Below are 25231 nucleotides of genomic sequence, written 5' to 3' on the forward strand. Positions count from 1 at the left end.
GGGGAATAATAATCTCTGCTTCCAATCTGTCTCACTCTGTCAGAGGTTTGCATATTTCACTGAGACCTCCACTCGTTTTCCTAAACCCCATGGAATACAGGACCAGTCACCCCAAACTCTGTTCCCACAACAAGCCTGTCATCCCAGAGATCAGTCTGGTCATCCTTCACTGCACTCCCTCAATGTCAGTGTTGTCCTTTATTAGGTGAGGAGAACAAAACTGCACATAATGCTGCACAATGTTCGAGCTTATATCTCTCCAAGGCCCTGTACAGCTGCAGTAAGACACCTTTACTCCTGGACTCAAATCCCCTGAAATGAAGGTCAACACACCATTTATTTTCCTCAATGCTTTATGTTTCTGCAATATTGCTTTCAGCGACTGGTGCACAAGATGCAGATCGTTTTCAATGTTACAGCTCCTTACTTGGTGGGTCTGTGTACACTGGTCAGCGTGCCGATGCCATGCCTCGTATTGACTTCTGGTTGCAGGACTCACTGTGCTGCTTGGGCCTCAGAGGTTTATGCAGAAGGAAACAACAAAAAGGAGCACACGTCCCTTTGTAAATCAACATGTTTCCATCAATCCTTTTCAAATGGTCGGCTACCAATTTATCCTTTCCACCAAAGGGCACACTGTCACCTCTATCCACAATGTTCTCCATCTATCACGTATTTACCCATTCACTCCACTTGTCTTAGACTTCTCGGTGCATTTTTACATCCTCCTCACCCATTCACAATCTCACATCCGTTAGTGATGTCAGCAGGCTGGGATATATTGTATCTGATTCCCGCAACACAATGTTTAACATTGTGAATAGCTGGGCCCCAAACACCGATCCCTATGACACCACAGCAACCGTCCCCTCTTAATTTCTATTTATATATTTCGTCAATCTGGGTGTCATTGGCTGTGCCAGCATTTATTGCCTGTTCCTAGTTGCGCTTGAGAAGGTGGTGGTGAGCTGCCTTGTTGAACGCTGCAGTCCACCTGCTGTTGTTGACCTCCAATGCCATTAGGGAGAGAATCCCAGGATTCTGACCCAGCGACTGCGAAGGAGCGGTGAAATATTTCCAAGTCAGGATGGTGAATGGCTTGGAGGGGACCCTAAAGATGATGGCTTTTCCATACATGTGCAGCCCTTGTCCTTCTAGATAGACGTGGTCATGAGTTGGGAAGATGGTCTCTGAGGATCTTTGGTGAATCATTTCATTGCAGCATGTAGATAGTAAAGCGTTGATGGTGGAGCATTGTGAATGAAGGGACAGTCAAACTGGCTGCTTTGTCCTGGATGGTATAAAGCTTCTTGAGTGTTGTTGGGGCTGCATTCATCCAGGCAAATTGGGAGTCTTCTATCGCATTTCTGACTTATGCATTTTAGATGATGGACAGACTTTTTGAAGTCAGGATGTGGCGAGACCAGTGAGTTTCTGAGCAATGCTTACCCACCAGGACTTTGATACTGGGGGGATTCACTGATAGTAACACCATTAAATGCCAAGGGGCAGGTTTGATTGTATTTTATTGGCAATGTTCACGGTCTGGCATTTGTGTGGCCTGAATATTACTTGCCACTTGTCAGCCTGGATATTGTTCAGATCTTGTCGCATTTGACATGGACTGCTTCAGTATCTGAGGAGCCACAGATGTTGCAGAACATTGTACAATCATTGACGAAAATCCTAATTTCTGACCTCAAAATAGAGGGAAGGTAATTGATGAAGCAGCCCTGAATAAGTTTTCAGCCGAGGCCACTGCCCGAGGGAATCCTACAGACTTTTCCTGGAGCTGAGTTGACTGATCTTTTTCAACCATGACCATCTTCCTATGTGACAGGTATGATCCTAACCAACGGGGTGTTTGCCTCTAATACCCATTGATACTAGTGTTGCTAAAGCCCCTGATACTACACTTGGTCGAAGGCAGCCTTGATTTTAAGGGCTATCACTCTCACCCCACCTCTGTCATTCAGCTCTTTTGTCCATGTTTGAACTAAGGTCATGAGGTCAGGAGCTGAGTGACCGTGGGGGAGCCCAACCTGGGCATCGTTGACCAGGGTATTGCTGAGCAGGTTGCTGCTTAAAAGCACTGAGACCTTCCACCACTTCACTGATGATCGAGAGTAGCCTGATAGGGGTTGTAATTGGCTCGCTTAGGTTTATTTTGGTTTTTCTGCACAGGAGATACTTTGGGGAGTTTTCCACATAATCGGGAAAAGCCATTTTTGTAACTGTATTGAAACAGCTTGGCTTGGGGCGTGGCAAAGTTATGGAGTACATGTTTTCGGTACTATTGCCAGAATTTTGTCAGAGTATGGGCCCTTTGGAGAATCCAGTATCTCCAAACGTTTCTGGATATCGCGTGGACTGAATCGAATTGGTTGATGACTGGTAACTGAATCGCTGAGGACCACTGGAGGAGGCTGAGATGGATCATCCACTCAGCACCTCTGACTGAAGATGGTTGCAAATTCATCAGCCTTATCTTATACACTGAAGTGCTGGGCTCTTCCATCATGAAGGTAGGAGTTATTTGCAGAATCTCTTCCTCCAGTGAATTGTTAAATTGTTCCCAACGTTTCTCGACTATATGTGGATGGACTGCAGAGCTTAGTTCTGATCCATTGCTTGTGGGATCACTTAGCTCTGTATATCACTTACTGCTTATGTTGTTTGGCGCACAAGTAGTCCTGTTCGGTGGCTTCAACAGGCTGACACCTCATTGTTAGGTTTGCCCAGTGCTGCTCCTGCCTTCCTGCACACTCCATTGAACCAAGGTTGATCGTCTGGATTGATGGTAATTGTTGCGAGGGGGATACGCCAGGCCATGAGGTTATGTGAAAGTACAATTCCGCTGCTATTGATGACACACAATGCCTTATGGACATCCAGATTTGAGCTGCTGGATCTGTTCGAAGTCTGACCTATTAAGCACCGTTATAGTTTAACCAAAATGGTGAAGGTTATTCTCAATGTGCAGGTGTGTGTTTGTCTCCACAATGACTATGCGGTGGCTGCTCTTCCAGATACTGCCATGAACAGATACTTCTGCAACTGGCAGATTAGTAAGGCTGTGGTCAAGTATGTATTTTCCTCTTGTTGGTTCCTTCACCACCTACCGTAGACTCAGTCTAGCAGTTATATACTTTGGGATCCGGCCAGTTCGATTAGTAATGCTGTAACTAAGATACTCTTGGTGGTGAACATTGAGATCCCCCACCCAGAGTACATCTTGCGTCCGTACTACCCTTAGTGCTTACTCCAAGTGTTGTTCAGCATGGAGGAGTACTGACTCATCAGTTGAGAGAGGCTGGTACATGGTAATCAGCAGGAGGTTTCCTGTCACATGTGCAAATTAATGCCATGAAGCTTCATGGAATACGGAGGCACTTTTGAGGACACCAAGAGCAATTCCCTTCCAACTGTACCTCACTGTGCCGCCACTTCTGCTGTGTCCGTCCTGCTGATGAGACAGGAGATATCCGGGGAAGGTGATGGGGCGTCTGGGACATAGTCATACTCACAGAATCATACCTTACAGACAATGTCAGGCTGTTGCTTGACGAGTAAAAAATGAGGTCTGCAGATGCTGGAGATCACAGCTGAAAATGTGTTGCTGGTCAAAGCACAGCAGGTTAGGCAGCATCTCAGGAATAGGGAATTCGACGTTTCGAGCATAAGCCCTTCATCAGGAATCAGGTCAAGGTGAGGGTGATAGGCCGGAGTGGGGTGGGGGCGGAGAGGTCAGGAAGGAGATTGCAGGTTAGGAGGGCGGTGCTGAGTTGAGGGAACCGACTGAGACAAGGTGCGGGGAGAGGAAATGAGGAAACTGGAGAAATCTGAATTCCTACCTTGTGGTTGCAGGGTTCCCAGGGGGAAGATGAGGCGCTCCTCCTCCAGCCGTCATGTTGTTATGTTCTGCCGGTGGAGGAGTCCAAGGACCTGCATGTCCTCGGTGGAGTGGGAGGGAGAGTTAAAGTGTTGAGCCACGGGGTGGTTGGGTTGGTTGGTCTGGGCGGCCCAGAGGTGTTCTCTGAAGCGTTCCGCAAGTAAACGGCCTGTCTCCCCAATATAGAGGAGGCCACATCGGGTGCAGCGGATGCAATAGGTGATGTGTGTGGAGGTACAGGTGAACTTGTGGCGGATATGGAAGGATCCCTTGGGGCCTTGGAGGGAAGTGAGTGTGGAGGTGTGGGCGCAAGTTTTATATTTCCTGCGGTCGCATGGAAAAGTGCCGGGGGTGCAGGTTGGGTTGGTGGTGGGTGTGGATCTGACGAGGGAATCACGAAGGGAGTAGTCCTTGCGGAACGCTGATAGGGGAGGGGAGGGAAATATATCCTTGGTGGTGGGGTCCGTTTGGAGGTGGCGGAAATGACAGCGGATGATATGTTGTATGCGGAGGTTGGTGGGGTGGTAGGTGAGAACCAGTGGGGTTCTGTCTTGGTGGCGGTTGGAGGAGCGGGGCTCAAGGGCGGAGGAGCGGGAAGTGGAGGAGATGGGGTGGAGGGCATCGTCGATCACATCTGGGGGGAGTCTGCGGTCCTTGAAGAAGGAGGCCATCTGTGCTGTGCGGTCCTCCTGGGAGCAGATGCGGCGGAGACGAAGGAATTGGGAATATGGGATGGAGTTTTTGCAGGGGGCAGGGTGGGAGGAGGTGTAGTCCAGGTAGCTGTGGGAGTCAGTCGGTTTATAGTAGATGTCTGTGTTGAGTCGGTCGCCCGAGACAGAGATGGAAAGGTCCAGGAAGGGGAGGGAGGAGTCTGAGACAGTCCAGGTGAATTTGAGGTCGGGATGGAAGGTGTTAGTAAAGTTGATGAACTGTTCAACTTCCTCGTGGGAGCACGAGGCAGCGCCGATACAGTCATCGATGTAGCGGAGGAAAAGGTGGGGGGTGGTGCCAGTGTAGTTGCGGAAGATGGACTGTTCCACATATCCTACGAAGAGGCAGGCATAGCTGGGGCCCATGCGGGTGCCCATGGCTACTCCTTTAGTTTGGAGGAAGTGGGAGGATTGAAAAGAGAAGTTATTCAGGGTGAGGACCAGTTCAGTCAGTCGAAGGAGGGTGTCAGTGGAAGGGTACTGGTTGGTGTGCCGGGAAAGGAAGAAGCGGAGGGCTTTGAGTCCTTCATGATGGGGGGTGGAGGTGTACAGGGACTGGATGTCCATAGTGAAAATAAGGCGTTGGGGACCAGGGAAGCGAAAATCCTGGAGGAGGTGGAGGGCGTGGGTGGTGTCCCGAACGTAGGTGGGGAGTTCTTGGACTAAAGGGGACAGGACCGTGTCGAGGTATTGGGAGATGAGTTCGGTGGGGCAGGAGCAGGCTGAGACAATGGGTCGGCCGGGGCAGGCAGGTTTGTGGATTTTGGGCAGGAGGTAGAAATGGGCGGTGCGGGGTTGTGGGACTATGAGGTTGGAGGCGGTGGATGGGAGATCCCCTGAGGTGATGAGGTCCTGGATGGTTTGGGAGATGATGGTTTGGTGGTGGGAGGTGGGGTCGTGGTCAAGGGGGCGATAAGAGGAGGCGTCCGCGAGCTGGCGTTTGGCCTCAGCGGTATAAAGGTCAGTGCGCCAAGCTACCACCGCGCCTCCCTTGTCTGCGGGTTTGATGATGAGGTTGGGATTGGAGCCGAGGGAGTGGAGGGCTGCACGTTCTGAGGGTGAGAGGTTGGAGTGGGTGAAAGGGGTGGACAGGTTGAGTCGGTTAATGTCACGGCGGTAGTTGGCTATAAAGAGATCGAGGGCGGGTAAGAGGCCAGCACGGAGTGTCCAGGTGGATGGGGTGTGTTGGAGGCGGGAGAAGGGGTCGTCAGAGGGTGGGCGGGAGTCTTGGTTGTGTAAGTAGGCACGGAGGCGAAGGTGGCGGAAGAATTGTTCAATAAATCGGCGCGTGTTGAACTCATTAATCCGAGGGCGTAGGGGAATGAAGGTGAGGCCCCTGCTGAGGACTGATCTTTCATCCTCAGAGAGGGGGAGATCTGGAGGGATGGTGAAAATCCGGCAAGGCTGGGAGCTCGGATCTGGTGTGGGACTGGAGGTGGGGCTGGGGGAGGGGTCAGGGGCGGAGTTAGACGTGGTGACGTTGCTCGATGTGGGGGCGGAGTCAAGCGTGGGGGCGGGGTCGGCGGCGGCCTTTGGTGCCGCGGGCGCTGTGGAGGCCACATGTGTAATGGCGTCCGACAAGCCTATAGAAGATTCTGGAATAGTTGAGGAGCCACGAGTGTGGGGGTAAGTACATGAACGTTTTTGGTACTTACTGTCTTTAATCTCTGATATGGCTAGGAAGAACTGTTTGTTGAGTTTGTGGATTCTTCTGTAGATGAAGAACAGCAGGGGTCCTTTGCAGGTCTGTGAGAGTGTTGTCCTGAGCTGGGGTAGGGCTGATTGCAGCGAGTGTAGGTGGCGACGAATGGCTGCAAGGGTGGAGTGGGGGATCCGGAGGGAGGTCTGTTGCTGGAGGCTTCGGATTTGTTGTAGGTACAGGTTGTCCTGGTTGGGTCTAAATTTTGTTGGTTGGAATGTAGTTCGGAGTCCGTGTGGGATCAGTCGGTTCCGTAGGCAGGTGCTGAGGAAGGAGATGTGGCTGTGGTAACGAGCCTGTTTGAGAACGTGGCTGAAGAGTTTCTGTGCAGAGGAGATGACCTGGGGGGTGCAGTGAGAGAGGGACTCACTGAAATCCTTGTAGAGGGAGGAAGAGAGCTTCTTCAAGGAAGGCATCCTTGCAAGAGGATTCGCAGTAGGTTAAAATCTTCGAGTAAAAAATGAGGTCTGCAGATGCTGGAGATCACAGCTGAAAATGTGTTGCTGGTCAAAGCACAGCAGGTTAGGCAGCATCTCAGGAATAGGGAATTCGACGTTTCGAGCATAAGCCCTTCATCAGAAATGACGAGTCTGTTTATTTCATTTAACTGTTTCCTGCCAGCTGTCCCATTCTAGAAACATGGCCATATATTAGCCCAAATCCACTCAGAATTGATTTTGCAAATTGGGCTTGGAGCTTTACCAACATTTTTCTAAAAATCAAAATGTTTTACATCCATTGCTTCTCTTTCATTTGTCTCCCAGTTTGTTTCTCAAACATAATTCCCATTTAATTACATCTATGTTAATGTCGTCTATGACCATTACTTTCTGCTGAACCATTTACTTACTATGTTCTATGTTCCATGTACTCTATCATTTTCCCACACCAGACTTAGTTTTCCTTATATTGTTAGAAAGTTTTGTGAAGACAGAACTGAAGTAGTAGCTTCATAGTTCTGCCATTTCCCTGTTCCCCATTCTCCATTCTCTGGTTCCAAACTGTAAGGAAACTACACTTGTTTTCTCATATTTCTCACATTGACATAATTTAGCAAGCTATTACAGTTCACACTTATAACCCTTATGAATATAACTCTTCAGAAATCTATCACTTCCTGTTTAAACTGCTCAATAATTGACCTTCCACAACATGCACTTACAGGAGCCTAGACTCTGTGCCAATAGAAATACAGTACGATCAATACTAGTCCCACTTTCCTACAGCAGGCTCATATCCTGGAATGTTATCACACTTCCAAGTGCTCGTTAAAGTACTTTTTAACGATTGTGAGGTTACACGTGATAATTCACCTCCCAGGAAGTAATCCCAGAACCCCACACCTCGAGTTGAAGAAATGTTTAAATCATCTCTGAACCTCAAACTCTTCACTTTAAAAGTGTGCTCCTTTGTTCTTGAGCCTCTAACTAAAAGGAACAGTTGATGTCTATCCCCCCTGTCCGTGTCGCTTATAATCTTATCCTTCTGAATCCCTGACTCCTCAGCTTTCTCTGCTCTAAAGTAAACAACCCGAGCTTATCCAGCCTCTCTCCATAGCTGATATGCTCCATCCCAGGGAACATCCTGGTGAATCACTTCTGCACCCTCTCGAGTACAATCACATCCTTCCTGGAATGTGGCTCCCAAAACTACATACAATACGACATTTTGGCTGAACCAAAGCCCTGAATTGCTCTTATAATCTACACCCTGATTAGGAAACAAAACACCCAAGGTCCAACTCTTAACTAGTCCATTAACCTGTCCAGGAGAAAGTGGGGACTGCAGATGCTGAACATCAGAGCTTAAAAAATGTGTTGCTGGAAAAGCGCAGCAGGTTAGGCAGCAACAAAGGAGCAGGAGAATCAACGTTTCGGGAATAAGCCCTTCTTCAGGAATCTGCCTGAAACGTCGATTCTCCTGCTCCTTCGACGCTGCCTGACCTGCTGTGCTTTTCCAGCAACACATTTTTAAGCATTAACCTGTCCAGTCACATTCAGGGATGTGTGGAGAAGCACAATCTGAGCTTGCCAGTGTGCTGCCATTCACTGAGTCCTCCCCTGCTGGGTTCCTTCTCCCAAAGTGCATCGCCTCACATTTATCAGGGTTACAATCTATCTGCCATTGATCTGCCCATCAGACCATTCCATCCGCATCTTCCTGTAACTTAAGGCCTTCCTCCTCACTGCGAACCAACCGGTCAATCTTTATGTCAAACATACACTTACTTATCACACCACCCCCACTCTCCACCTAGCCCTCTCCACATTCACATTTTTTTTGTTATGAATAACACAAACAATAAGGGACTCAGCACTGAACCCTGTGGTACACCAGGGGACACTGGTCTCCAGTCACACAAACAGCCTTCTCCCACCACCCTCTGCCTCCTGCCACTAAGACAATTTTCGTTGTAACTTGTCCAGTTATCCTTCATATTGTGAGATTTTACATTATTTTTCAGTTTACCCCCAGCTGGAAATTTGTCGAAGGCCTTCCTACAAAACTAAACAATCGACCTCCTCAAACTAATTCAATCAAATCCATTGTTTGTGACTTCCTTCTGATAACGTCATGATGATTATCCCTGATCAAACCTTGCGACTCTGATTGGAGTTCGATTTTTTCCTTCCCTATTTTGTCCAGTAGTTTCCTTAACAATGATCAAATACTCGCTCGTCTATAGTTCCCTGGGCTATCTCTCCCACCCTTACTGTGAAGTGGAATCGTATTAGCAGTTCTCCAGTTCTCTGGCACATCCCCTACGGTCAGATTCTAATTTAAATATTCAGTCAGGGTCTTTCCTCCTTTGACCCCGACAGCCGCCTGTGATACAACTCATGGATATTAGTCCAAATTTATACAGAACAAAGCCTCAAATCCCTGCTCATATTTTACATCGATTTGTTCAAAAGTTTTCCAGTCCATCTTTTTGAGTTCTGTACCTGCGTCCTCCTTCTCCCAAGTAAAATAGATGTGAAGGTCTCATGTAACAATCCAACAATGTTCTCCAACTTGACACACAGGTTGCCCCTTTGTTTTCTAATGGGCACTAACTGTTTGCTCATTATACTGTTCTACGCGTTCGTGTAGAATATCGTGGGATACTTCCTGACCTCGCCTACTTGTACTTCTTCATGTTCTTGTTCTTCAGTCCTTTCAATGTTTCTAAGATTCACCTCTTATGTTTTGAAACTCGAGGTTACAGGCTGAGTTTCCCCGTCAGACAAGCTTGCCAACTTAGGGATTATTTTGTAGAATACCTTTTGCAGTTCCTCTATAGTCAGTATATTCTTTCTTAGATTGGGATTCCGAACGATACACAATACTCTAACTTTAGTTTTACCAACACTCGATGCAACTGGTGCACAATATCCTCTATATTCCAATTACATTCACATGAATGTAAACCTAATTGTTACTTTCCCATTTGCATATGTTCTTCCCCATTTCTCTCGCTTTAACTTTTTCTATGAGCTTACTGTGTGAGTTCTTAAAATAAAAGCTAATGAGGCTCCAACTATATGTTATACATTGGTTCTTCATTGCCGATGCCCACAAGAATCATCTTCAAGCCATTCTAAAAAAATATTTGCCACTTCTGATTTTCCTTTCATCGGTACATTCTCACATTCCCCAGTTATGTTATTACCTTCTAAATATCTAGTAACATGTTCTTTGTAATCGAGTCCAACAGACACCCGACTGCAGATGACAAGATAACTGGTCTGTAGTTCACCACTCTCCATCTTCATCCTTTCTTAAACTATTGGATAATATTTATAACCTTTGCCTTATCCAGGTTGGCTAAATGCCTTTCGGGAATGTGTCGGAAACTAAAGTTAAAATCCGCAATGCAATCAACATGTCTATTGTTGCTTCCTCTGAAATTCTTGTATGAAGTACATCTAGTCTGTCAGATTTATAAATACTCAATCCAGCTTTCTTTTCAAAGATGACCTCAACATTTATAAGAATGATCTTAGACTTTATTTACAGAAGTCCCATGGTCACTTGGAATTTCTGGACATTCTTCCATGAAGATAGGCACAAACAAAATGTTTCTTTTCCCTGCGATTTCTCTGTTTTCTGCAATGAATTATCCTGAACGTGCACCAACTGTTGCACATTTGACCTTGTTTTTATTTTTTTCATATATTGATAGACGCTTTTTAGCAGTCTTTATGTTTTTCTTTCGTCTGCACGCTTTTTCTCTTTCTGATTTTCTTCTCAGTTTCTTGGTCATCCTTTGCTGGGTCCTACATTTCTCTGAACCTACTGGCTTATAACAGCACTTGGCATTTTTCTAAGCTGCCTCCTTTCATCTAATAGGTAGATGAAGGTGGGTTTGAAAGCGATAGTCGGAGAGGAGGATGGACGAGATTGATAGGAAGGTTCAAAAGGGCGGTGCTGACTTGGAGGGTTGGAGTGGGATAAAGTGGGATTAGGGGAAATGGGGAAATGGGGAAATCCACTATGATGTCTTGTGGTTGGATGGTCCCAAGGCAGAAGATGAGGCTTTCCTCCTACAGGCTTCTGGTGGCTCGGGTTTGGCGATGGAGCATGTCTAGGACCCTGATGTCGTCGGCAGAGTGGGAAGGGGAGTTAAAGTGCTCAGCCACAAGGCGATGGAGTTGTTCAATGTGACTGTCCCAGAGATGTTCTCTGAAAGGATCCACAAATTGACCTCCTGCCTCGCCAATGTAGAGAAGACCTCATTGGGTTTAATGGATGCAGTAGATGAGGTGTTTTGATTTCCCTTAATCACCAATCACTTTCATCCCCAACTTCATCTACCTATCATAATCCCTGCTAACCTCCCTCCTGCCACACCCCCTTGTCATTTATCTCTCAGTCCCCTTGGCCCAGAAGCTTCATTCCTGATGAAGGCTTATGCCAGAAACATTGATTTATCTGCTCTTAGTATGCTGCCTGACTATGCTTTTCCAGCATCACACTCTTCGACTCTGATCTCCAGCATTAGTAGTCTCCACTTTCATGGTTTGCATGACTCAGATTTTATAACGGTTACTTCAAATACAACAAAACTGTCGTGTACTTAAACAGCATAAATGAAAACAAATACATTGTGGTCACTGTTCCGAAAAGGTCCTTTACAGCAAAATTTTCAATTAGCTCTTCTGATCACTCAACACCAATTCCTAAATAACCTGATCTCGAGCTCAGTACTCGACATAACGTTAATGTAAACAATCTCACACGTGATCATAACATCCATTTTCCCCAGTATTAGCATTCATTTGGGTTAACACAGTTTAGATATAATTTAACAGCACATTATTACTGAAGTACCCACAAATGTGTATATCTCATTTCCTGTTTTATAACATGTCCAGCATTTGTATTGCAGCTTTCACTCCCATCAATGTTTGCTTCTCCTTGCTGTTTTTGCGCTCCACCTTACTAGATTCTGTGAAATCTGAGGGACGTGGGCTCTGGGGAGATTAATGGCAGAGATCATCTCACCACATCATTTATGAACTTCTCAAACTTTAATTTCCCCAGATCTCCCGTTATGCTGATGGAGTAGAGAAGGACAATGATCTTCCAACAATGTTCCGTATTCCCCCAGAGAGCTGAGACTGCTCTAACCTGGGTGGGAACTTTACAGCAGGTTGATAAAGTGTTGCAGCTTCTGTACAGGAAGATCACATCTGGAGTAGTGTGTACAGATTTAGCCTCTTCTCTGAAGAAAGGATGTTGTTATATTGGAAGCAGCTCAGAGATGGTTCCCTCAAATGATTCCTGCAATGAAGGTGCTAGCTTATAACGAAAGGATGATCAGGTTGACCCAGTAGCCGTTGGAGTTTACAAAAAATAAAGATGATCTTATTTGAACAAATTTGACAGAAGGAGTTAACAAGTGAAGGGAATTACACAGATAGTGGAGGAATCCATTCCGTTCTCCAGCCTGTTACACAGGAACAACAGGATGATATTCAGGACTTCGACACTGATACACCAAAATAGGACGAGGCTATTCAGCCCCTGGAGCCTGATATACATTTAGAGAAGGAGGCCAATCAGCCCCTCGAGCCTATAACAGTAGACCATGCTGCAAAAATGGTCAAACGGTAGGGTTTGGGGCCTAGCTTTGCTGCTCCTCTCCCTTGTAAAATTGCTGTATTCTTTACAGCTGTAAATGTTTATTGTAAACTGTTTTGTAATTTGTTTAATAAAATAAAAAAAAATAGACCATGCTGCACTAGTATCCTGATAAACAGCAACAGGATCAGTCCATTCAGCCTTCTCAAGTCTGTAATATAGGAATTCGAAGAGGTCACACAGTGACTGGGGATTGTTACACTGGGATTACAGGAGGCCATTCAGACCCACCGAGCCAATTGCAAGGGAATTGGATAAGGATAAAAACTATCTGAGACTTCTTTCATGAGAAAGGAAGAGGTAATTTATACACGTGTTTGTTTTATGGGAACAAGAGACGTCGAATCAATCCCTCGGTCCCATCTCCGGGATACATGAGGAGACCGTTCAGTATCTCCACCTGTTATGGTGAAGTATGAGAAGACCCATGAGCCCCCCAAATTTTTACACAGCAACAGGAAGATTCCATAATCTCCCAATCCTCGAAAGCATCAACAGGATGAGGTCATTCTGGACTTGGAGATGGCAACATGGGAACACCAGAAAGACATCAGCCAATCGAGTTTGGACACCAGCAGGATGATGAGTCCATTCAGACATACATGGCTCTTACACGGCAATTGGAGCCTTGTTAAAGCCTTGTGCCCATAGAACAGGAATTCAAAGAAATCGTGAAGGTTTTCGAAAGGGAGGAACTTGTAATAATGTAATACATGAGCGACTGAAGTGTAACAATAAACTATTGTAATAAAGGCAAATTGCTAGAGTCCATTGTTCAGGACATTTGCAAACTCAAACCACAATTCGTCAGTCAACATGGTTTTACGAAGTTCTGGATCAGTGGTGCTGAAAGAGCACAGCAGTTCAGGCAACATCCAAAGTCCAGCGAAATTGACATTTCCGGCAAAAGTCCTTCATCAGGAATGAAGGCAGTGAGCTTGAAGCGTGGAGAGATAAGCTAGAGGAAGGTGGGAGTGGGGAGAAAGTAGCATAGAGTACAATTGGTGAGTGGAGGAGGGGATGAAGATGATAGGTCAGGGAGGAGAGGGTGGAGTGGATAGGTGGAAAAGGAGATAGGCAGGTAGGACAAGTCCGTACAAGTCATGGAGACAGTGCTGAGCTGGAAGTTTGGAACTCGGGTGACGTGGGAAAAGGGAAATGAGGAAACTGTTGAAGTCCACATTGATGCCCTGGGGTTGAAGTGTTCCGAGGCGGAAGATGAGGCGTTCTTCCTCCAGGCGTCTGGTGGTGAGGGAGCGGCGGTGAAGGAGGCCCAGGACCTCCATGTCCTTGGCAGAGTGGGAGGGGGTGTTGAAATGCTGGGCCACGGGCCGGTGTGGTTGATTGGTGCAGGTGCCCAGGAGATTTTCCCTAAAGCGCTCTGCTAGGAGGCGCCCAGTCTCCCCAATGTAGAGGAGATCACATCGGGAGCAACGGATATAATAAATGATATTGGGGATGTGCAGGTAAAACGTTGATGGATGTGGAAGGCTCCTTTCGGGCCTTGGATAGAGGTGAGGGAGGAGGTGTGGGCACAGGTTTTACAGTTCCTGCAGTGGCAGGGGAAAGTGCCAGGATGGGAGGGTCGGTTGTAGGGGGCGTGGACCTGACCAGGTACTCACGCAGGGAATGGTCTTTGCAGAAGGCGGAAAGGGGTGGGGAGGGAAATATATCCCTGGTGCTGGGGTCTTTTTGGAGGTGGCGGAAAGTCAGCGGATGATTTGGCTTATGCGAAGGTTTGTAGGTTGGAAGGTGAGCACCAGGGGCGTTCTGTCCTTGTTATGATTGGAGGGGTGGGGTCTGAGGGCGGAGGTGCGGGATGTGGACGAGATGCGTTGGACGGCACCTTTAAGCACCGGGGAAGGGAAATTGCGGTCTCTAAAGAAGGAGGCCATCTGGTGTGTTCTATGGTGGAACTGGTCCTCCTGGGAACAGGTACGGTGGAGGCGGAGGAATTGGGAATACGGGATGGCACTTTTGCAAGAGGTAGGGTGGGAAGAGGGGTAATCCAGGTAGCTGTGGGAGTCGGTGGGTTTGTAAAAATGTCATTGTCAAGTCGGTCGTCATTAATGGAGATCTTCACCATGGATATCCAATCCCTCTACACCTTCATCTGCCATGACCAGGGCCTCCAAGCCCTCCGCTTTTTTCCTCTCCAGACGTCCCCAGCACTACCCTTCCACCGACACTCACATTCGTTTGGCCGAACTGGTCCTCACCCTTAACAATTTCTCCTTTGAATCCTCCCACTTCCTCCAGACCAAAGGGGTAGCCATGGACACACGTATGGACCCCAGCTATGCCTGTCTCTTCGTTGGCTATGTAGAACAGTTGATCTTCCGTAATTACACCGACACCACTCCCCACCTCTTCCTCCGCTACATTTATGACTGCATTGGTGCCACATCGTGCTCCCGCAAGGAAGTTGAGCAATTCATCAACTTCACCAACACATTCCACCCTGACCTTCAATTTACCTGGACCATCTCTGACACCTCCCTCACCTCTAGCCAAGGCCCTAAAGGAGCCTTCCACATTCACCATAGTTTTATCTGCACTCCCACTAATATTATTTTTTGTATCCTTTGCTCCCGATGTGGTCACATCTACATTGGGGAGACTGTGTGCCTCCTAGCAGAGCGCTTTATGGAACATCTCTGGGACACCTGCACCAATCAACCACACCGCCCCATTGCCCAACATTTCAACTCTCATGGGCCTCCTTCACCGCCACTCTCTCACCACTAGATACCTGGAGGAAGAACGCCTCATCTTCAGCCTCGGAACACTTCAACCCCAGGGCATCAATGTGGACTTCAACAGTTTCCTCATTTCCCCTTCCCCCAACCTCACCCGAGTTCTAAACTTCCAGCTTGGCACTGTCCCCATGACTTGTCCGGTCTTGTCCTACCTGCCTATCTCCTTTTCCACCTATCCACTCCACCCTCTCCTCTCTGACCTATCACCTTCATCCCATTCCCCCACTGACCCATTGTACTCTATGCTACTTTCTCTCCACCCCCACCCTCCTCTAGCCAATCTCTCCACGCTTCAGGCTCACTGCCTTTATTCCTGATGAAGGGCTTTTGCCAGAAACGTCGATTTCGCTGCACGTTGAATGTTGCCTGAACTGCTGTGCTCTTCCAGCACCACTAATCCAGAATCTGGTTTCCAGCATCTGCAGTCATTGTTTTTATCCCATGGTTTTCCTAAGGCTAAATTGTGTTTGAATTGATTGCTTGAGTTACTTGAAGTTGTCACAAACAAGGTGGATTGTGGGAATCCTGAAGATGGAACAAATCTGGTCTTCCTGAAGGCATCGGATATGTCGCTTCTCCAAAGAGTAAATGGTAAAATCAGAAAACATGATTTTAGGAATAGTTTATTAGCTTGGATGGAGGATTGGTTAACCAACAAAATGTAGTCAGATGGAATAAATGTGTCATTTTCTTTTGGCAAATGCAACTTGTGGGGTGCGTTGGATTTCAGTAATCACACCTCAACCATTTGCAATCGTTGGTATTATTGTACTCGGTTGACGGGATGGAAATACAATGCCGCATTTTCAGATGACACTGACATCGGTGGGAAATTAATTCGGAATGACGAAACAAGAGATTTTAAAACATATGGATAGGTTGGTTGAATGGGTCAAAATTTGGCAAGGAAAATTAAAATGTATAAATATGGGGCTATTCAAGTTTGCCAGTTTAATAGAAAGATAAATTATTATCGAAACGGAGAGAAAGTTCAAAGTGTTTAGGTTCAGAGGGGTCTGGGTGCCCGCTCGCATATCACAGAAAACCTGCATGCGGGTACTGCTAGTAATAAGAAATGCAAGCATAAATTCAGTGTTTATTTATGAGACGATAGAGTAGAAAGGGAGGGAGTGTTGGTGTAGCTATGCAAGGCATTAGTGAGGCTGCAACTGGAGTGCAGTTTGGGTGTCCTGCAGAATGAGGTATTTCCATGGAGGCAGTTCAGAAGAGCTTCATTAGATTGATTCCATATTTGAAGTGTTTGTCTTATGAAGGGAAATTGAGCAGTTTAGGCCTATACTCTCGAGTTTATAAGAATGAAAGGAGATCTCATTGAGGTCTGTAAAATGCTAAAAGTAATTGCAAGTGGAGATGTGGAGTGGACTTTTTTTTCACGTGGCGCAATGTACAATAAGAGACTAGAGTTTTAGGATGGAGAGATGGCAGGGAAGTGGAACAGAGGCTGCGGTGACATCAGCCTCATCGAGGGGTTGGATTCCTCACAGATGCTCCTTGTTCTTCTTCAACACTTAGACTGTGTTTCCCAGGAATGGGGGAGGACTGGGTATCATACAGGAAGCAGGCACTCAGGATAAATCAGTTAGAGAGAACGTAACCAGTTGGGTCACACAGTGACCAGCGCTGAGTTCTCAACTATTTACAGTCTATATTAATGACCAGGAGGATGGAACAGATATACAGATGCTGAGTTTGGTGATGTCCATAAGACCATAAGACATAGGAGTGGCAGTAAGGCCATTCGGCCCATCGAGTCCACTCCGCCATTTAATAATGGCTGATGGGCATTTCAACTCCACTTACTCGCATTCTGCCCGTAGCCCTTAATTCCTTGTGACATCAAGAATTTATCAATCTCTGCCTTGAAGACATTTAGCGTCCCGGCCTCCACTGCACTCCACGGCAATGCATTCCATAGGCCCACACTCTCTGGCTGAAGAAATGTCTCCGCATTTTCTGTTCTGAATTGACCCCCTCTAATTCTAACGCTGTGCCAGTGGGTCCTAGTCTCCTCACCTAACGGAAGCAACTTCCTAGCGTCCACCCTTTCCAAGCCGTGTATTATCTTATAAGTTTCTATTAGATCTCCCCTTAACATTCTAAATTCCAATGAATACAATCCCAGGATCCTCAGCTGTTCCTCGTATGTTAGATCTACCATTCCAGGGATCATCCGTGAACGTCCGCTGGACACACTCCAGTGCCTGTATGGCCTTCCTGAGGTGTTGTGCACAAAACTGGACACAGTACTCCAAATGGGCCTAACCAGAGCTTTATAAAGTCTCAGTAGAACATCACTGCTTTGATATTCCAACCCTCTTGAGATAAATGACAACATTGCATTCACTTTCTTTCTCGTGGACTCAACCTGCATGTTTACCTTTAGAGAATCCTCGATTAGCAATCCCAGATCCCTTTGTATTTTGGCTTTATGAATTTTCTCACCGTTTAGAAAGTAGTCCATGCTTGTATTCTCTTTTTTGCCAAAGTGCAGGACCACGCATTTGCTCACATTGAATTCCATCAGCCATTTCCTGGACCACTCTCCCAAACTGTCTCGATCCTTCTACAGCCTCCCTACACCCTCATCATTAATATATAACGTGTACAGCTGTGGCCCCAACACTGAACCCTGCGAGACACTGCTTGCCACCGGCTGCCATTCCGAAAAAGAACCTTTTATCCCAACTCTCTGCCTTCTGTCAGACAGCCAATCCTCAATCCATTCCAGTAGCTCACCTCGAACAACATGGGCCCTCACCTTACTCAGCAGCTTCCCATCTGGCACCTTATTAAAGGCCTTTTTGAAGTCTAGATAGACCACATCTACTCGGTATCCCTGGTCTAACCTGCTTGTCACCTCTTCAAAGAATTCTTATGTCGCTGTGATAAGCAACAGATTAAATTATCAATAGAGGGTGGAGAGTCTGCAAATAGATTCAGAGAGTTAAAGACAATAGGTAATAGTTTTGCAGGTGGAATTTAACATGATATAACCTGTCATTCCATTTGCAGGAATAATGGAAGGCAGCATGTTACTGAAATGGAGAGGGATTACAGGACTTAATGATACTGTGTACTGGGGGGGTTCACTCAGAGCCATTTAGACATGGGAGGCTTTGCTCCATCCCTGATCGTCAGCTCCCAGACACTCCAAGTGACCCCATTGCTCTCCGTACACATGGAATACTTTGATGTCGTTGATTGGTGGTGGGGATGGTGTTTTGAAACGTGCATCAAAGGGACGGCCTTTATCCAAGATATCTTTATTTCTTTTCTACGTGGAGACCCGATGACGATGGGAACGGCTGACTGCTTCTGAATGAGGAGGCAGTGACTGCTGCCAGGACAGTGGGTATTCACCAACATGGTGTACTGTGCATGGGTACACTGTAACATTAATAGAGAGAGAGCTCCTTCAGTTCCTCTACCTTTGCCCATTGACAAGGTTACTCTGCAGATGCAACTTTCACCATCGGGAATCCCATTATACTGGATACACCTGGCAGCTCCCTGCTGAGGGAGAAACAATCTATTAACCTCATCCACCATATATATCCTCCATCACCGAATGGTGACATTGATGTTGAGATACTGGGAAATGATGGACATGTCACCTAGCCCTGCCTGGAAAGTTCTGGATCATAGAAGCTGAATGAAACAGTGACCCTAACAGCCACTGGCAGCACCATCCTTCCCCTGGTGTGAAGCTGCAGGTCGTGTTGAAGGAGGTGACACCGCTCTGTGACCAGCTCCTTGTTCTGTCAGGGTCCCCTCACACTCTGCTGCTGGGTTAAGTGAAGCTTGGGAAGCTGTTCCTGGAAAACACGATGGGGATACAGCAGATCCCTTTCCCCACATATACTCACTGCGTGGTTTCAGAGCTTCCCCTCTCTGATGCCTCTGCTCTATTTGGTGTTCATCTTACACACCCAGAAAGTCTAACTACAGTCCCCATGCTCCATCCAGAATTGGGTCACCAAATCCTCAGAGGTCTCCCAGAATGTCTGAGGCAGCTCGCAGCACATCCTCCAGCAAACCATCCCCCCGTCCCTCCACTAAATTTCCATTACAGCCGTCAGCCACAAACCCATTCGGCTATAAGTTTTGTGGACCAGACCAGATCCCCCAAAAATGTTTTAAGAAGGCCGTTTAGACTCAAACCTTTCCTTATTTTGAATATAGATGGGAAGTATGCCTTACAGATATGTTGTGACTGGTCAAACCATGCAACATTAAGCAAGATATAATCTATTAAAATGCTTTAGTTAAAATACAATCAAAGAAAATATTATTTTAGGATACCTTATATGTTGGAACACTTACACAAACAATAGATACCGCACCTTCTTGGTTTACACCACTTGGAAAAATGATATATTCAAATACAGATCCTTACAGCAGTATTACAATCCAGGAGGAAACAGCATCAACAGAGTTCTCAGAGGGAAAAGCAGCTAGGGATCATGTATTGAAACTTCCAAACCTTTTGGGCTCCCCAGCATCTTCTGAATGCTGCAGCTAAAAACAAAACGAGAAACCCTGATCTGGGAGAGTTGGCTACTGCCCTTACATTGTTACCACCATTTCAATGAAACCTAAAATCTTTATTAGTTATTTAATTAAACTGTTTTCAGACAGCAGTTCTACACCTCTGCCTTTAAAACCTCTCTTAAAAAAAAAACCAAGAGAAAATAACCTTTTTACAGACAGTATTCTCACGACTCCATCTTTAATAAAATAATCCATCAATATGCAAAGGTGGACTCATTTTAGATCTCCTAATCTTCCTCTATTAGTAATCTGCAATGCATATACATTACATTGACTGTGAGGATACAAATATTCACAAATAATTTCGATTTCAGGAATTTTACTCCTGCCACAGAATGCCTTTGTCTTTCTTCATCCAAGTCTCCACAACGTGTCAAAACGTAGTTTTTCTCGCCCTGTCACCTGTATAATTTCAAACTGAATGGCAGCAATAATAAGCTCAATCGAAACAGACTGGTATTTTTCTCCCTAAACTTTCCAAGACCTTAAGGGGTTACGGTCAGTGATAAAGATATGTCTCACATATGTTATTCGCAATTTAAATGTTGAAATGTTGTAATTCCAACACCAAGCTCAAGACCTCCGTCCCCACTGTAGAATAAATCTGTTGACGTTTGCACTGGAACCTCCTAACACACGTTACATAATGGAGCACTCCTCATCTCTCCAATACTCCTTCAGAATGACATAGCTCCTCATATCTCAGCAAAAAAAGAGTTACGTACTTCTGTACCTCTTAATGCTCTAATCTCTTTACCTGCTACTCGCGGCCTTTGCCAGTCAACCTTACTCTCACAGGTATATGTTTTAAGAAGATCTCACACATTCTTCTCAATCCCTCACAGAAACCAAACGTTGATTTCTGAACTCAGTCAGCAACATCATCCATTTCAGCTTCTAACCTTGCCATTGTTACTCTCTGCTCTTCTCACGACTGCAGGAAGTGAATTGCTGAACGTCTCCAAAATAAAAATCTCTCTAAGAGTTTCATAGGTTTGCTCTGTTTTTAATACCCTTCCCCACCTTTCAAAATTACTTTGTTTGATCCTTTCAAACTCAATATGCATTTAACTAGGGAACCTTTTTTAGATTCCTGGAATGCTGTCTCTCGGCTTCTGGCCCAAGCTCATATGCACTTCAGATGGCTTTCTTCACCATCCCATACTGGCCAGATACCTCCTCTGATAGGGATGCAAATACCTACCAGCTTTGTTTGAATCAACTAAATCCACATGGTCACTGGTCACTGCATTTGTTCAGCCACTTTCTCAAACGAAATTCAAAAGACTTCCCCATTCTTCTCATCAAATTTAGATAATGTCTGGATGCATTTAAACAGAACTCCATCAGGCCATTGGTTATAATTGGGTTGTTCAACCTCACTATTCTCCTCATCCCGCCAATCGTCTACCTTCATCTCCGCCTTTTGTGTCAACTTTCCTCTCGAATTGCTAACTGTTTAAGTTGCTACTCTCTGCTTTTCTTCTGTCCTTTTCTCTCTTTCTTCTACATCCCCTTTTCTTTTATTTCTACTTTTCATCATAATTCAAACTGTTTCAATTCCTTCTCATGTTCAAAGTGCCTCATTTGAAATTGAATTCCAGCCATTTCCAAAGAGTCTGATGGCAGTTCCACCAAATGTAATTGCCGAGCTATCACTGTAATTATCTCTCGTTTTCTCACAAACACAACCCCAACTCCAGCTTGTCTGTCACTTCCTAGAGCTTTGCCTTCATGACCTTCTGTAAAATCCCCAACTTCACTTCTTCCACGCCCAGAGAACTCTTAGTGACTGAAAGAATCTTTACACACAAAACACTGTTTAAACCAACCGAATTCAACACCAGAACAAAAGACACTAACAACTATCATACGCGATCTTTGAACCCAATAGCCTCCTGGTTCAGAATCTCTAGTGTCTGCATGAGCTTATTCTGGATACTCTGGTTCCTCCCACAACCCAAAGATGTGCATGTTAGGTGTATTGGCCATGATATATTGTTTGTAGTTTTCAGGGATGTGTGGGTTAGGTGCCTTAGTCGGGGAAAATGTGTAATAATAGGGTAAAGGAATGGGTCTGGGTAGGATACTCCTCGGAGGGTCGGTGTGGACTTGTTGGGTCGAATACCCTGTTTGCATACTGTAGGGATTGTAATTCTAAGCCCAATTTGGTGTAACCGATTTAGAACAAGACAAAAGTCTCCAGTTTACTATAGACCAACCAGACTGTCTCAAACTATTTTAAGAAGGTAGCTTGGATGCCAATCTTTTCTTATTTTAAAGGTAGATGTGAGTTGGGAGTTTCAGATGTAATGCTACTAGTAAAACCACTCACCATTAAACAAAACACAATATATTTAAACACTCGAATGAAAATCCATACAGAAATGAAGATGAATTTAGAATAACTTAACTATTGGAAACCTTAACTGAATGATGGATACAGTACCTTCTACAAATGCACTGTTCCAATTTATTAACATCACCTAAACACAGGATGGCACAGTGGGCGGCATGGTGACACAGTGGTTAGCACGGCTGCTTCACTGCGCCAGAGACCCGGGTTAAATTCCCACCTCAGGCAACAGACTGTGTGGAGTTTGCACATTGTCCTCGTGTCCGCACAGGTGCTCTGGTTTCCTCCCACAATCCAAAAATGTGCAGGTTAGGTGAATTGGCCATGCTAAATTGCCCATAATGCTAGGTGAAGGGGTAAATATAGGGGAATGGGTCTGGATGGGTTGCTCTTCGGCGGGTCGGTGTGGACTTCTTGGGCAGAAGGGCCTGTTTCCACACTGTAGGTAATCCAATCTAATCTGAACATAACCCTTCCCCCTTGGCAAAAAGGAGCATTCAGACATACATTCTTGCATACAGTTCTCCAAACCAGGACGAAACAGTATCAAGTGAGGTTTCAGACAGAATAGCATCGAGGGATAAGTTAGTAAAACTTCCAACCCTTCTTGGACCCAAGCAGCTGGTAACTGTTACATCTACAAGAACAAAAAACTGAAAAGCCTGTCTGTGCGAGCTGGCCATTGTTACTACTATTTACTAAAAACACTAAGAACCTCATAAGTTGTTTACTTGAGCCGTTTTCAGTAGGCAGTTTGGCCTTTAAGATCTCTAACTAAAAAAAAGGAGAAAATAAGCTTTTTTTAAAAAAAAAGGTGACAGCATTGTCATGCAATTTAGATGCCTGGTCCTTTACCCAAGGGGCTTCCTCGTGTTACTGATAGTAAGATCACCTGAGAGGGGCAAACACAGGTACAGACCAAGTTACAAGGATGTGTCTCATGACTTCTGAAACACGCCTGTTCATGGATTATCACATGGGGCATACCGGGAAGTGAACAACAGCTTGACACATCCCATTTCATTATTTCTGAGCTACACAATTCTAGCACTCGATACACTATGGAGCCAAAACCCAAGGAGAAAGTGAGGACTGCAGATGCTGGAGATCAGAGCTGAAAATGTGTTGCTGGAAAAGCGCAGCAGGTCAGGAAGCATCCAATGAGCAGGAGAATCGTGGTTTCGGGCCTGAGCCCTTCTTCAGCCAAAACCCAAGGCCAGGGAAAGATACAGAGGGACAGAGAGATTCACAGTAAAGACAGAAACAGACAGTTAATTAACTGAAAAGATGTTGTGGAAATATGGGGGAAAAGACAGGGCAGTGGGACTATATGCAGAAGTGAGATCTTCGAGAGTAAAATTACAAGAATTAGAACATTGAATAAAGGCATTGTCAGATCAGCTGAAATGGTTTGTTACATCGAATTCTAAACCTGCTTCACAGAACAACACAAACAACATAAACTGGGACAAGATGACAGCCCAGCATGGAGAGCTGTGCAGGCCATGCTAGTGGGTTGCTCAGTAAAATACACTATCTAGCTAGCATGAGAGTATTGCAAACGTTACTATCATATGCTAACTATACTCGCAACAGATTACTGCCTACAATGGGAAGGTTTGCTCTCTCTGCGTGTGTGTGTGTGTGTTCATCAGAGACTGAAAGAAAGAGTGTGTGTGTGCGATTGGCGTGGTTGAATGCGAAACTCATTGTTTGAGAAGGAACGCACATGGAGGAAACTATTTTAATTATGAACAATTGGCAGGCTTTTTGTTAATCAACAGAGAGAACGAGAGAAGTTTCATGAACAGATGAGGTAAAGTGTTTAAGAATGTTTAAATAACGTCATTGCCAGACATAACAGCAATATACATCGGCGTGCACGTGAATGACAGATGGATGGGGGTTTGGTGTGAGTTCAAATCAGATTTGCTTCAGCAGGATTGAAGCCAGGAGTATCAGCAGGAGATTATTGGCTTCACTAAGACTGTACAGCATAGCTCAAGGTTCAACAGCAGATGCAATAAACCAGTGAGATATATCCTGGAGTAGTGAGCATTTCAATTTAGAAATGGTAAGGGAATGGTGTCAAGATTCAGCTCATGGTCAAAGGGATGTCCCACAATTGTGACGTGTATGCTTCAGCCTCAGATATTGGCCAGGGATGGGATGGAAACAGTGGAAGGAAGTGGAATTTGGAACCAGAACAGCAGACAGTGACTTCCATGCTCTTAATATTTAAATAACAAAGGCAATAATACAATGCATTGTGGTTCTTCGCTGGAACTGAGTAGGTCAACATAGAGACCCATTAATAAAACTGCCAGAGCATAGAGCGAGACAGTAACCGAACACGTTCCTTGATGTAGTTAGTAGTGGTCTGGAGAGTGAATATCTGGATTCAGAGTTTCAACAGGAAAAATGATAGTGGCAAGAAGTTTAGACTATATGAAAGAATAATAATGCAGTCATAATTGGTTTATAGAAAACAACATCTGGACAGTGACGCTTACCAGGTACACCAACGATAGCCAGGAAAGGATAATAAAAGTATTGAATAATGAGAAGAGTGTAATAGATCCGCCATGATAATGACAACCAATCAAATGCAGAAAGATACCAAACATAATCGGATAAGTGCCTGTCTATTGCTGGAATATTCCAGTCTAATGTTCGCATATTCTGATCCATTGTTGGAATATTCCAGTCTAACGTTCTCAGATTCTGATCCATTGTTGGAACATTCCAGACTAATGCTCTCAGATTCTGATCTCTCCTCCCCCTTTCTCTGGAGCTGCTGATCCCTGTCAGTGCTGTCGGTGATGCTCCCGCTCATGTTATGGGATAACACAATGAACGGTGCCCATTTATCATTAAAAGATGGAAACCCTGCACTGGGATAATTAGAATCCATCGAGACTGGCATTAATCACAGTCACTGAACAAATAGGATCAGTTAACCAGTTCCATACATCACTTTTCATATCACTGTACTGGGTTTGGATGGAAGGGATGAGTGTTGCTGGAGGTTGGACCATAAACCTTTCAATCTTTTTAATCTTTTTTGCCTTGTATATGAGAGTATTAACAGAACACTGCAGGGGTCTATATATGTTC

The 25231-nt window shown here is 45.4% G+C and overlaps 1 long non-coding RNA gene across 1 annotated transcript in view; it reads left to right on the forward strand.

The window, feature by feature from the left end:
• LOC132831389 (uncharacterized) overlaps positions 1-12522 on the forward strand; it is a 33300-nt gene extending 20778 nt beyond the window's left edge. Inside the window, exon 2 of the long non-coding RNA XR_009646490.1 lies at positions 11828-12522. This is a non-coding gene — a long non-coding RNA (uncharacterized LOC132831389). The remainder of the gene's footprint in view (positions 1-11827) is intronic.
• Positions 12523-25231: the final 12709 nt, after the last annotated feature.

The sequence above is a fragment of the Hemiscyllium ocellatum genome, chromosome 33 (assembly GCF_020745735.1).
Source record: "Hemiscyllium ocellatum isolate sHemOce1 chromosome 33, sHemOce1.pat.X.cur, whole genome shotgun sequence".
NCBI lineage: Eukaryota > Metazoa > Chordata > Chondrichthyes > Orectolobiformes > Hemiscylliidae > Hemiscyllium > Hemiscyllium ocellatum.